Raw genomic sequence first — 13,152 nt, 5'->3', positions numbered from 1 at the left:
AAATCCACCATTAAATTTACATTTTCATCTTATATCCTCAATACTTGCAAAATTTTCCGAAAATCAAATATTAATAGCTATGTCATCAATCAATTGTTTAAATTGAAAGTTTTTGTAGTCTAAAATTACACATAAAAAAGGTTTATGGATTATATAGTAAATAATATCTAAATGATATAAAATTTAACATATGTGTTAAAAACATACAAACCAACAGTTAAAATTTTAAAAGATGTAGCAATCTTTTCTTTCTTTTTTTTTAAAGAAAGTTGAACTACAACAAAGTTTGCAGTCAAATTTTGTTCAAATTGAAATACCATCATTCATTGTTGGAGGATCAAAAATGTAATTTAGCCTTAAAACAAATGTAATTGTTTGACATTAGTTTATAAACTCAGTTTTTAGCTTTTTGTTTAGCTTTTTAAAGCCTCACTTTTTTCAGAATTTTCTCTTTTTTTTTCTTCTTTTTCAAGATATAAGTACATTTTAGCACATTTCAACAAAAAGCTAAAAAAGTTGTTTCCAAATAGTTTAGCCTTAAAAAACGTCATGTCATTTATACAGACTGGCTTAACTTTTTCATAAAACGACACACCGTCCTATCTCACTCTCCCTTTAAAATGCGCTGATATCTTGAAGAAATGACTATTGCTCGGTTTTCAATTCTAAAATCTAAACTCTCTCTCTCTCTCTCTCTGATTATTTGAGTATCGGTGGTGATTCCTGTAACCACAATGGGAATTGATTCTCACTTTGGGATATGGAAACGTGGAACTCTTTATAAAGCTCTCAAAGCATCGGAATCGGAATCAGATTCTTTCCTATCTTTTCCACAACTAATCGTAATTTGAATTTCCTTCCATATCTATTTTTCTGTGAGAGAAAGAAAAAAAAAACCCCCCTAGTTTTTATATTTTATAACTTCCACTGATGACAAAAACAAAAGAAAATCCCCTTTCATATAATCATCGTCTTTTCTAGGCTTTATGCCTAGAGATTCTTAATCACATCACAGTCACAATCATATGAATTTGCTTTTGCTAAATGGAGAGTTGATTAAATATAAAACAATCTTATTTCATATGTTATATAATATTTATATCAATTTGATTTTATGGCATATGTTAGTATGCGATTCCAATTGTTCTTTTGCAAAAATAATTGGTAAATTTGACTTCTTTGTAATGTAACCTTATAGCTTATGTGTGTGTTAATTGGTAAAGTAACACATGAAGATTCACTACCAATAAGTCTAGTGACCACAATTTTTGAGTGATGTTTTGTTTATTACAATTTTACAAACTGATGTGTCACTGATCGCAAAAAAAGTCACTCAGTGATTCATTTATTATGTTGCTAAAGTGGTAACAATCAGCTAATTGCCTTGAAACTCAAGTGGCACCTATTGGTGTTTCCAACTGAGACGTTCAAGGTTCAAATCTTCCATCAACTATTGAATTATAAAAATAATAAAATAAAATAAAAATGGAAACAATCACATTTATTGTGATATCAGTTTATAAGTATTTTTTGCAGTAACTTTAGCATTTTCCAAAAAAATTTAAAAATTAAAAAAAAAAAATTGTTGAGGCGTGGTGCAAGTGGTGGGCCAAAGTATTTAAATATATTTTTTGGTGTGTCTACTAGCATTGCTTGATCACTATTGATTGTAAAGTAAAAATAAATCATGATGAACATGAACTTTCAGATACTGCATTTCAAGAATCTGCTACAGCTCAATGGTTTGGACCCTCGATGCTTATAAATAGAGAGGCTTTTCTTCTATTCCGTGTGGTGCTTGAAACGCGGTTTGCTGGTGTTACATGAAAAGCTGCTGTTATGGCATCTTCAAAGGCTACCAGCTCTACCCAGGTTCCTCGGACTCATCATTTTGAGCTTGTGGAAGGGATGCAACTTCAGGTAGTGATTTTCTGTTTGTGCAGATGAGTTGTGGACGTATCTTGTTTTATGTACGCTTTGGAAAAGTTAATTAAACTTGTGTTGCTTGAATTACGCCAGATTAATGTGACTGGATCTTCAAGTGGAGAATTGAGCTTCAACTTAAGAAATGTACTACAACTTGGATACTCCATAAGGGTTATCTTTACTGTTGAAATATGTAAAGGAGAACCAAAGACTCTATATATACACAAATGGACACACACGTATGCACGCACACATACATGTTGTATATAGAAGCAATACTGATATATGTGTTTTTTTCCCGCATAGAAACTGGTCCTTTCCCGTGGATCATCCTTCAGACATGCAAGGCACAATGCAGGCACCATTTAGGAAGGTTTATCCTTATTTCTCTCTCTTCTCTGTTGTTAATTTGTTTATAATTGGTTTGAATTGAGTTAGGAGCTTATTATTAACCTGTAGTTAATTTTAAGTTGCAGAATGGAGAAGTATATTTATTAATCATTGAGTTGTCATACATGCTATTGAATTTATTTGGAAAGATGGCAGTCGGGATAGATGTTTGGTTCTCTTCTCTGGGTTTTCATCTTTGCCAATTTAGGCTCCTGAGGCATGCTTGAATCTTGATGATTTCTATCTCATGCATTCTAGGTTGAAATTAAACCATGGGAATTTTCGGATAGAGATACCTGAGAATGATGCTACTCCATCTATCTTGACTAATATTTTCTTCTTGGAAAGACACTAAATCAGGAGATGTGTTATGTCCCATCAAGTTTCAAATGAAAAAATCATGAATGGATAATATTATTAAGCCTTTTTATTTTCTGCTGAAGAACTATAATTGGAAACAGAAAATTGATTAAAGCAGATGGTATGAGTTGTCCTGCCTTGCTATTATTCTGTCACATTTAGGGTGCTCTCCATATTTCTCCTGCAAGTCATAGGTACTACTAAAGTTTCTTGCAGACGTTCCTAGGTTCCTGGCTTAAAGAAGCAATAAAAAAAAATAAAAAACCGATTAAAAAATTACACTCTACCTGTGGATTACATTTTGGTGTAGCGCTTGTTGACTTGAATGACTCAGATTTTTCATAGCATCAGAATGAATTACAATTATTTTTCTTAAATTTTGGATTAATTGTCTGCTGGTAATGTTAGTGGTGACAAAATGTGCTTGCAAGGAGTACTTGCATATAGCTTATATTCGTCTCCACTTTACAAAGAAGGTACTTATTATTTGTTAATCTATAACTTGCCTTCATTTTTATATGTTCAGAAATACCTATACAAAAAATTTAAATATGTTCAGAAATAATTGTATTGTGATATCTAGAGTTGACTTCTACAAGCTCTTTTGAGAGAGATTTGAACAAAATGATATAAGAATGGGTGTATGGCTATCAGATGCAGATATAGATAAAATAAAAGTAACAAAGCCGATTAACAAAAATGTACACAACTGGCAAGCCCTCTAAAAGAAAAGCATACATTGGAACACCTCAAAGTCCTTATCCACTACCAGCTTGTAAGGGAAGGACAAGTGGTAAAGGCAGATGCTTTCATAAGACCAAAAAAAAAAATCCTCTTCAAGAGCCAAAAATAGCACAGAAATGTAATGATTGAACACACACTGCATCACCAATTGAACAAAGAAAAAGCTTTAAAGAGCCAAAGTGAACTAGCATAGAGTGAAGGGGTATTTGATGTCTGCCAAATAGCTCTAGTTCAAATGGCACCTCCTCCTTTGTAAGAGTAAGGTGTCGAGTGATGTTGTGAATTCAATAGCCATTGGGTGTGTATAACTTGCCAATAATAAATGAAATAAATGAGTAATATGCTGTTGAAGTTCTTTGCAGTGAGCTGAACATGGTGAACTACCTCCAATACTGTTTTCATACAGGAGTATTGTAGACAAGAGAACGTTCCAGTTCTGTCAATGGTTTTCATGTAAATGGCTTTGCTTATTTGATCCTTTGTATTCCTTTAAGGCTTTAACCATAGGATTAGTTGCTATCACTTTTGTTAGATAGATATATGGATAGAAGTCATGAAAGTGATATAGAGATGATTGTTAAATTTCCTAGGACTTATTAAAATAAAATAAAAATAAAAATATTTGTTAAATTTTCTATGGTGATAAATTGAAATAATTTGACCTTCCAAGCATCCCTAAACAATACTGATATGCATTTTAATAGAGTTGTGTGCATATTTCATGCTTAGGTGGTAGTAGTCTACCCCCTCAAAAAAAAAAAAAAAAGGTGGTAGTAGTCTAACACTAGAGTGTACCATATGGTACTGTTTAATAAGTGTCTATTACTTTTTTGGAATTTGAAGTTTCTATTTTTAATTGGCATGCATTTAATGACTATTGTATACATGTACATCTAGTTAGGATTATCTTAGAATTATTGTATTTGCTTAGGCATTGCTATAACCCCTTCACTACAAAAAAAACGTTCTATAGCCGCGTTTTAAAAACGTGGCTATAGCTCAAAAAAAGGTGGCTATAGCCTGATTTGGCCTACAACTGCGTTTTTTTAGGTTGCGGCATTAGGTCGCGTTTTCATCCGTGGCCTCAAATCCGTAACTATAGGCCTGAGGGGTCTATGGCCACATTTTTTCAAACTTGGCTATAGGACCAGCCCAATGGCCGCGCTTTTATAAACGTGGCAATAGGACATACTCTAGCCACATTTTTTAAACGTGGCTATAAATCCTCAGCCTACAGCCGCATTTAAAAAACGCGGCTATAGACCCTTATATTTTTTTTTTTTTTAATTTTGATTACCAAAAATTAATTTTCGGTAATCAAAATTTTAAAAAAAATTTTTAATTTTAATTTTTAAAATTAATGCGTTCAAACTTTAAAATTTTAATTTTAATTAAATTAAGAAATTCAAAACAACAATACAAACCCGGCAAATTCAAATTCAGACAAAAACCCAGAAAATTTCAAAATTAATCAAACACAACATGCTCTAAAATACCAGAAAACAGTGCAAGAACACAAACTGAACATCTCCTTCAACAAAAGTACAAGCTCAAAAATACAAAAAGAGTCCATATGCTCAAAGCCAAAATTAATCAAAACATAATCAAACAAAAGAAAATAATTTTTGGCTATGGGTTAGAGAAAAATAAAGCAAACAGAGATAATTTTTTGAGGCACTTTAGCTTCATTGATTTAAAATCTTCAAGTCTATAGCAAAGAGAGACTCAATCTTCAGATCTACTGCAAAGAGAGACAAAGTTAAAGGGAACAAAAATGAACAAAACTCAAAGAACAATGAACAAAACCTCATATTTTCATAAACCCATTCGTACAGCATCAGTGGGAAAAAGGGATTAACAGTGTGGGTCAGCACTTTTTGGATCTCCAGCAACATAGATTGATGATAGCATGCACATATGAGAAAGAGATTGAGAGAGTTGTAAGATTAATATGAGAGAGCTTTTTCATCTTTGTTTTTTGAATGATTGAGAGAACTGCTATTTTTTTGTTTTGACAAGAGGGAGTGTCTGAGATTTCGTTTTGAAATCTTCAGTTTTTTTTTTTTTTTTTGGGAATATTTTGGAATATGCCATAGAATATTCTAGGAATATTCTATGGCATATTCCATTTTTTGTTTACATGGAAGTCGACCCATTTAGAACTCCTTTCTTTTTTTTCTTTTTCTTTTTTGGGAACATTTTGGAATATGCCATAGAATATTCTATGGCATATTCTATTTTTGTTTACACTGAAGTGAACCTGTATGGGTTTTTTTTCCCTATAGCCACGTGGCTATAGGTCCTTTAAAAATATATATATATTTGGTTGGACCTATAGCCACGTTTAAAAAACGTGGCTATAGGTCCTCCTTTAAAATATATGTATATATATATTTGGGTGGACCTATAGCCATGTTTTTAACCGTGGCAATAGACTTAACCTAAAGCCGCGTTTTAAAAACGTGGCTAAAACTACTTACAAACGTGGCTATAGGCTTAACTCATAGCCGCGTTTTAAAAACGTGGCTATAGGTTAAGTCTATAGCCGCATTTCTTAAAAATGTGGCTATAGGACAGCTATAGCCGCGGTTTTGAAAACGCGGCTAAAAAAAACGTGGCTATAGACCTGCGTGTTTTGTAGTGCTTCTAGAAGCTTCCATGCTACTTATTCTTTAAAACAAACGTTGAAGCATTTCAACTCTTTAATATCGGTATCATAAACGTCTATAAATATCTTCTCTACTAAATTGCTGAAGTGGAAAACTCTTTTGAAAGTTGTTTATGAGCAAAAGAATAAAGAAATTCCATCTGTTGTCTGTTATGCTTAATATGGAAGAGATATCCACACGTTATCAAAGTAGAATGTTGGAGCATAACACATTGGTTGCCTTAATTGCTACAATTGCTATCTTTTTGCCCTTCATGTAGTTGTGGTTTTGGTTGGAAGTAGAATATAATGAATAAAATCTTGCATCTCACTTGAGTCAATATAAATGTGGCGGTTGGTTCTTACCCGCCACTTTGATTTGGAAGACTAGTATTTGAAATTTTAGGCATGCCAGTTTATGAAATGCATCATGTGATATGGGTATCTGAAATTTTGTAAATTCCTGCTGTTATTAGCTATTTATTCTAGAGTTTTGAATACATTAATCTTTTCATAACACTTGATTATAGTTCTGCTTAAGTTTACGTCTTAACAAGAAAAATAGGGTTGAGTTTCTCAGAGATTCAGGTACCATATATTTCATTCTTTAGCTGACAAATCACCACTAATGTCAGTCTGGCAATTTCCCTTTCAAATTTTTTTCTAGTTAATATATTGTTATGATGAACTGTGCTATCTTTGCAATGTGATATCGGAGTCGTTTCTGATACTTTATTCCTTTATTTATCTTACAGGGACATCTGCACACTTACAGATTTTGCGACAATGTATGGACCTTCATCTTACAGGATGCTTTATTTAAGAGCGACGATAGCCAAGAGAATGTTGGCAGGGTGAAAATAGTGGCATGTGATTCAAAGTTGCTCACGCAATGAAATGTCTGAGGACAGTGGTCTGTTTAATAATGAAAATTTTATTGCCCCCCTATTGGTAGTAGATGGGCATATGGTGGCAAGAAAAGTTGGAGTTTGTATTATTACCTGCAGGAACTGGTAACAGTGGAAGATTGAATATAAATTGTAAAGCCATCACCCGTGAGATTTATAGTTATTTGATGTTACATGGATTATGTTGCAAATTTATTGAATGAATCTTTGTATTTTTTTTTTTTTTGGGTGTTAATGTAAATTAGTTTATTACTTGGAAAACAAAACAAAAAACATGAAGGCTACGGCAAACTTGGGAATTGGGATATACTATGGCACACAGATAGCACAAACCAAGTAGCTGACTCTTGAGTCTTGACAGTCCAACCAAAAGAAGATACTATTAAAACTTCTTGTAATTGTTTTTTCCTCACACTTATATTCATTTAATTAAAATTAAGGGATAATTACAGTAAACCCACCTGTGGTATGGCCCGTTTTCACTTTGCCTACCCGTTGTTCAATTATTTACACTTTACCCACCTGAACTTCAATCTGTTACCCATCCGTTACCCACCTCTAATAAAATCAGGGTAAAAAAGTATTTTATCTTCAATTTTATGTCTCTCTCCTCTACAAACAAAAAATAACAAAAAAAAAACTCAAACAAACAAGATCAAAGAAGTGGGTTTTGTAGAGAAACAAGATGTGTATCAATGAAATGAGAGAGGTTGCATCCCACAATATAAAGCCTTGAAGCTACTCGGAATCACAATCTCAATTATTTGATCCCTAAAATACCCACTGCATTCATCAATGCTGCTGCTTTGGCTGTGGCTATGGCTATAGTTGTGGTACCACGATGAAGGCCTGGAGGGTACACCCATCCATCCACTAAGTCAATAAACATGAAATCGTTACTCAGCTTGTAACTCGTCCCCAGGCTCGGCAACTCTACTACCTCGCTCAACTCTTCTTGTTGATGACATGGATGATGACGATGGCAATGACGATGACGATGATGACGATTTCATTTTGGGTATGTCGAAGTCGACCATAGAAGCCGCTTTGGAAGCAGCAGCCTAGACATCTCAGGGGAGTTGGAAGCGGATCGGGGCAGTGACCCTACTAGGTCAGGGAAGTTAAGGATGGCCGAGTTTCCCTTGATGCTCAGCGCTACTACATCGTGGGCCCGGGCTTCCATTTCTGGGGTCGAGAATGTTCCAAGCCAGATCCGATTTTTCTTCCTGGTGGTGGTGGGATCTGGGTTTGATTGTGTTGATCTGGGTTTGATTGTGTTTTTCTGGGTTTGTTGTGATTGATTTCTTGATCTGGGTTTGATTGTGTTTTTCTGGGTTTGTTGTGATTGGTTTCTTGATTTGGGTTAGTTTGTTTATTAGGTTTATGGGTTTGATATGTTGAGAATATGGTGTTGATTGTGTTAGAATTTGGAGAAGAACATGAAGAATTTGAAGAACCAATTGTAAAATGAAGAACATTAAGAAATGGTTTTTAATTATAAAATTTTAATTAAATTAGATTTAATGCTCTTCAACTTGTGTTAGATTAGATCATTTCCTATTGTAAAGAAAACAAAACACCAGTGATGTTCATAACTTTCTAATGTTCATACCTTTTTTTTGTGTAAAAATTGGAAACCTTAGTTTTTTGATTTGTTTTATGTTTGTTTTCGTCTAAAAATGTGTTTGTTTAACGGCAAATGGAGAGGTAGGTAACGGATTCTTAACAGAGCAAATTATAAGTGGGTAAAGTGTAAATGATTAAACCATAGATAGGCAAAGTGAAAACAGACCTAACCACAGATGGGTTTAATGTAATTATCCCTAAAATTAAATTCTTGGGGGAATTGCATTTCAGGTTTTTAAGTCCTTCTAATGGGATATAGAATTGTTGTCGTTTCATCAGAGAATTGTGGTTTACACAGACTGTGGCTTGTAATATCCTCTTTCTAATTAGAGCATAATCAACAAACAAACAAAAAGCTTCCCGAATTTTGGATAATTTTCCGCAAAGAAGTAAGGAAATTTGGTCTTTTAAGAAAATTGAACACTCACGATTGACTGTTGAGACTTGAGATTGGTTCCCGAAATCTGTTAATTTGTGACGCATGGCCAGTGCTTGGCAGATTTATAAGTCCAAATTTATACCCTATATGCGAGTGGAGCCAAAGCAAGCCACAGGCTCATCAAACCTAGTTTGAAAATTAACGAGCTATGGAATAAGAGTTTAGTGTTTTTTTAAGTGAATCTTGAAGCAGTCTCTTCACTGTTAATCTTCGAGCAATTCAAATAATATTTACACGAGGGAAAGAAAAATTTTAAATAGAGTAGCATTTTGCTTATATTGGCTCGAAAATTGAAACAGTTACGAATCTCAAAAATAAAAAATTGACTCATCTATCCATTTTGAGGAAACCCATGTTTTCTGAAAGTTGATTCATATTCACCATATAAGAGAAATTAGTTCTCAATTATGGACATTGGTTTTTTTTTTTTTTTTTTTCTAAAATACACCTATCATATCTTTTGTCAATTGCCATCATGTTATCACAATTTAAACCAAAATATGCTACTTAATTTAGTCAAACCAATGTAAGGTTAATGAATGATTATTGAGTCCCAATAGGAGTTAGTAATCGACGATATGCTCATATTGGGGACATTATTGTTGCTAAAATCAAGGAAGTAATACCAAACACACCTCTAGAAAAATCTGAAGTGATTAGAGCTGTAATTGTACATACTTATAATAAGAGATGCAAGAGACTATAGGAAATCAAAATTTTATTAATTGAATAGTTATTTTTGAAAGTAACAGGAATTATTCTTGAAAGTAGTAGCATTCTTCATGTTGATTGCACTCAGAGTACATCTTGCCTCCTGGCACATTCAAGAAAAGCAAAAGGTTCAGTTTATGAAAGAATAAAAAATAAAACCAAAATATAAGTAGAATTAGAATGAACATTTCTACTAGATGAATTCAAAATTATTCTTGTAAACAACTAACATTGAAAACATGAATGGTTACCTGTTGCTTAGAAGAGATCCAAGTTAGAGAGAAAACTCTTGATACTCTAACAAGAACAACGATCTACGTTTTGGCTTTTGATCGGCTTTGACACAGAACTCTTTATAACCAAAAATGTTCCCAATAAGTTGAGCATTCATCATTAAGAAGAAAATTTGCAAAACAGAAAGGTACTCCATCAGCTACACTCTCTAATTGAATCTTTTTCTATAACTCACTAGACCAATGATTAGAATAGGTGCTGCACTTCGATTTATATAGGCCTAAAGGTATATTTTCATATGCTTCCTATGCAACATTTTTAGTTGTAAAATGTTATCCATCAAGACGTGGTATACTCAAAATTTCAAGACTAACAACTAACAAATTTATTGTTCCTATTAACTCTTCATATTTGCAAAAATATTCTAAGATTGCCTACCAAAATTGGCTAGAACTCATAATCTTGCATGATTTATTTTTCAATTATACACCAAGGTTTCCATCTTAAGCTTACACAAGAGACAAGTAATTACAATTGTAACTTGTAAGATAATGAAGAAATTTTATCGTGCATGTATTCACTAAAAACTTAAAAATGGTGTGAGGTTCATTGGATAAAAACTCGAAAGCAGATTTTGCACCTCATTCATATAGCATCATCATCCAAGAGAAAACTCGAAAGTAGATTTTGCACCTTATTCATATAGCAGCATCATCCAATGGATAACATAATATTGGACATATGATATATTTTGATAGCTTTTTTTTTTAATTGTTAGTAAATATTTATTTCAAATATTTTGCCTCCAAAGTAAAAACATATTTCAAAATAGGGTCATATTAACAAGTTCTCTTAGGACAATTTTTAATAAACTATATTAAGAAAATTTTAACCCCACTTTCATGAGAAATATAAAAAAACTAGCAAAAAAATTTACTGTTTTTTCCTCCCTTATTTTCTATTTCTAAAAACAGTTTTCAATTTTTGAGACTAAAAAACTTGTTTGGCAACTCAAAATGGACAGAAAACAAAAATTGTTCTCAAAACTCAATTTGTGATGGAAACTGAAAACATGCAAAATGCTATTTTCAGTTTTTTATTTTCAAAAGTCAATGAAAACACGAATTTAATTTTATGAATTTGTCTCATTTAGTGAGTTAACATTAGTGTTCAAATCCTAGTAATAACATATTTTAATATTTTCAATTTTATTCTTCAAAAAACTTTTTTTTTTTTAATTTCAACTAACCACACATGTTTTTTATTTCAAAAATACAAGAAAATTGTTTTTTCTTTATATTTTCAATAACAAGTTTTTGAAAATAGAAAATAAAATTGGTTACCAAACATAATCTAACTTTTTTTATCATTTTTCCATAAAATATTTCAAAAAATAATTCCTAAATTAATGCCCTTCAAAATATTATATACTTATATAATAGAATTTGAATCACATTGCATCCATTTCTACATATTATTGGGCATTGCATTTTTGGCCTTATAGTTTATAGAAAATTTCCATCGTTCTTGGTCAAGAAAAAAATAGATGGTACATCGTTAACATCTTGTTGAAAGTTGAAACGGTGTCATAGGCATAGTTTTAAAAATCGGACTGGACCCGCTAGTCCGAACGGTTCAACTGGGAACCAACCTTCAATCCGATCCAGTTATGGCATAAAACCAAAAATGGCCTAAAAATCGATAAATATAAAAATCGGCCAGTTCAACATGAGAACCGAAAATCGGCGCGGTCGAACCAGTTACTGACCGGTTTGTCCTTTCCCACCTAAGTGTTTAACCCTAAAAACTAACCCTAACATTCTCACACTCTCATCTGATCTTAGTTCTTCTCACTTCTCACTCTCAGTGTTCTCTCACGCCTCTCTAATCCAATCCGATCTCTCTGACTCACTCTAATCCAATCTCTCTTACTCACTCCGATCCATTAACTCCCAAACGATCCAGCTCTCCAACCTCCACTCCACCTCTCACCTTCTCGGCCACTCTCTCTGCGCTTTCTGCCTCTCCAAGAAGCCCCGCGACCTCGCCTCCGTCGATGACACCGAAAAACTCGATCTCGCCAAGGCTGCACAGTTCCACTCTGAGATCCTTGCGCTTTACATAGAGAGAGAGAGAGAGAGAGAGAGAGAGAGAGAGAGAGAGAGAGAGAGAGAGTTACAATGCTACGACGTCGTTCAGCACCGACGGCAAAGACAAAAGCGAAAAGGTGGAGAGAGATGATGATGGCTAAGATCGACACTGAGACAACCATTTCCGCTATTATGCTTCTTCTCTCTCAACTCACTCAATCACTCAATTTTTTGGTATTGTTTGTGTTTCTCTCTCTCTCTCTCTCTCTCTCTCTCTCTCTCTCTCTCTCTCTCTCTCTCTCTCTCTCTCTCTCTCTCTGCTTTTGATTCTTTTTTCTTTTATTTTTGGGTGACAAATTTTCGGCTTTTGATGATAATAAGCAATTATTGCTTATTTTAGCTTTGGGGCTGCTTTTTTGGATTCTTGTGAACAAATGGAAATAAGTTAAAGATTTAGAAGACTATAATTTTTGCTACAATTTGTTCACATATTCTAATTGTGAAAGATAAAGTAAAAATGATGGGTTCTCAATGACACCGCTCACAATTTCTTTGTTATTTTCCATTTGGATGTAAATGTAATGAATAATGAACTTATTTATTTGGTTTTGTTGAAAGTTTATTATGTTAAGAATGATTGTTTTGTAATGTTATTATGTTAAATTCTTTAAAAAGATGTTATATACTTATATACTTGTATTTTTTTTAAAGGAAACATATTTATTACTATTGGTTTGTTAGTTTTAGTATATTAAAAAATTATTAATTATTTATACAATTTAAATAAATAATAATTAAATTATTTATGACGTTAATGGTTCGACCATCGGTTGGATTCCGGTCCGACCTTAAAACCGGTAATTAGCTCCTTTTCTAGTTCTTTCACCGTATCAATTTTTGAAACCATAGTTATGGAAGGAAAATATAGAGAACGAGGCAAAGTTTAGCTCAAAAATTGGGGTCATTTGGTGAAAAAAATAAGCTGTTGAAACACATCAAAACTTAAAAGTGGTTGAAAATGTTGTTTTAAGATGTGTATTTAAAAATAAAAAAAAAACAATGAGAACATATGTAAAT

The 13,152-nt window shown here is 33.0% G+C and overlaps 1 pseudogene; it reads right to left on the bottom strand.

The window, feature by feature from the left end:
* Positions 1 to 7,667: 7,667 nt before the first annotated feature.
* On the bottom strand, positions 7,668 to 12,257 carry LOC142620273 (dehydration-responsive element-binding protein 3-like; annotated as a pseudogene).
* Positions 12,258 to 13,152: the final 895 nt, after the last annotated feature.

The sequence above is a fragment of the Castanea sativa genome, chromosome 12 (genome assembly GCF_040712315.1).
Source record: "Castanea sativa cultivar Marrone di Chiusa Pesio chromosome 12, ASM4071231v1".
NCBI lineage: Eukaryota > Viridiplantae > Streptophyta > Magnoliopsida > Fagales > Fagaceae > Castanea > Castanea sativa.
This window is presented reverse-complemented; position numbering and strand designations above follow the sequence as displayed.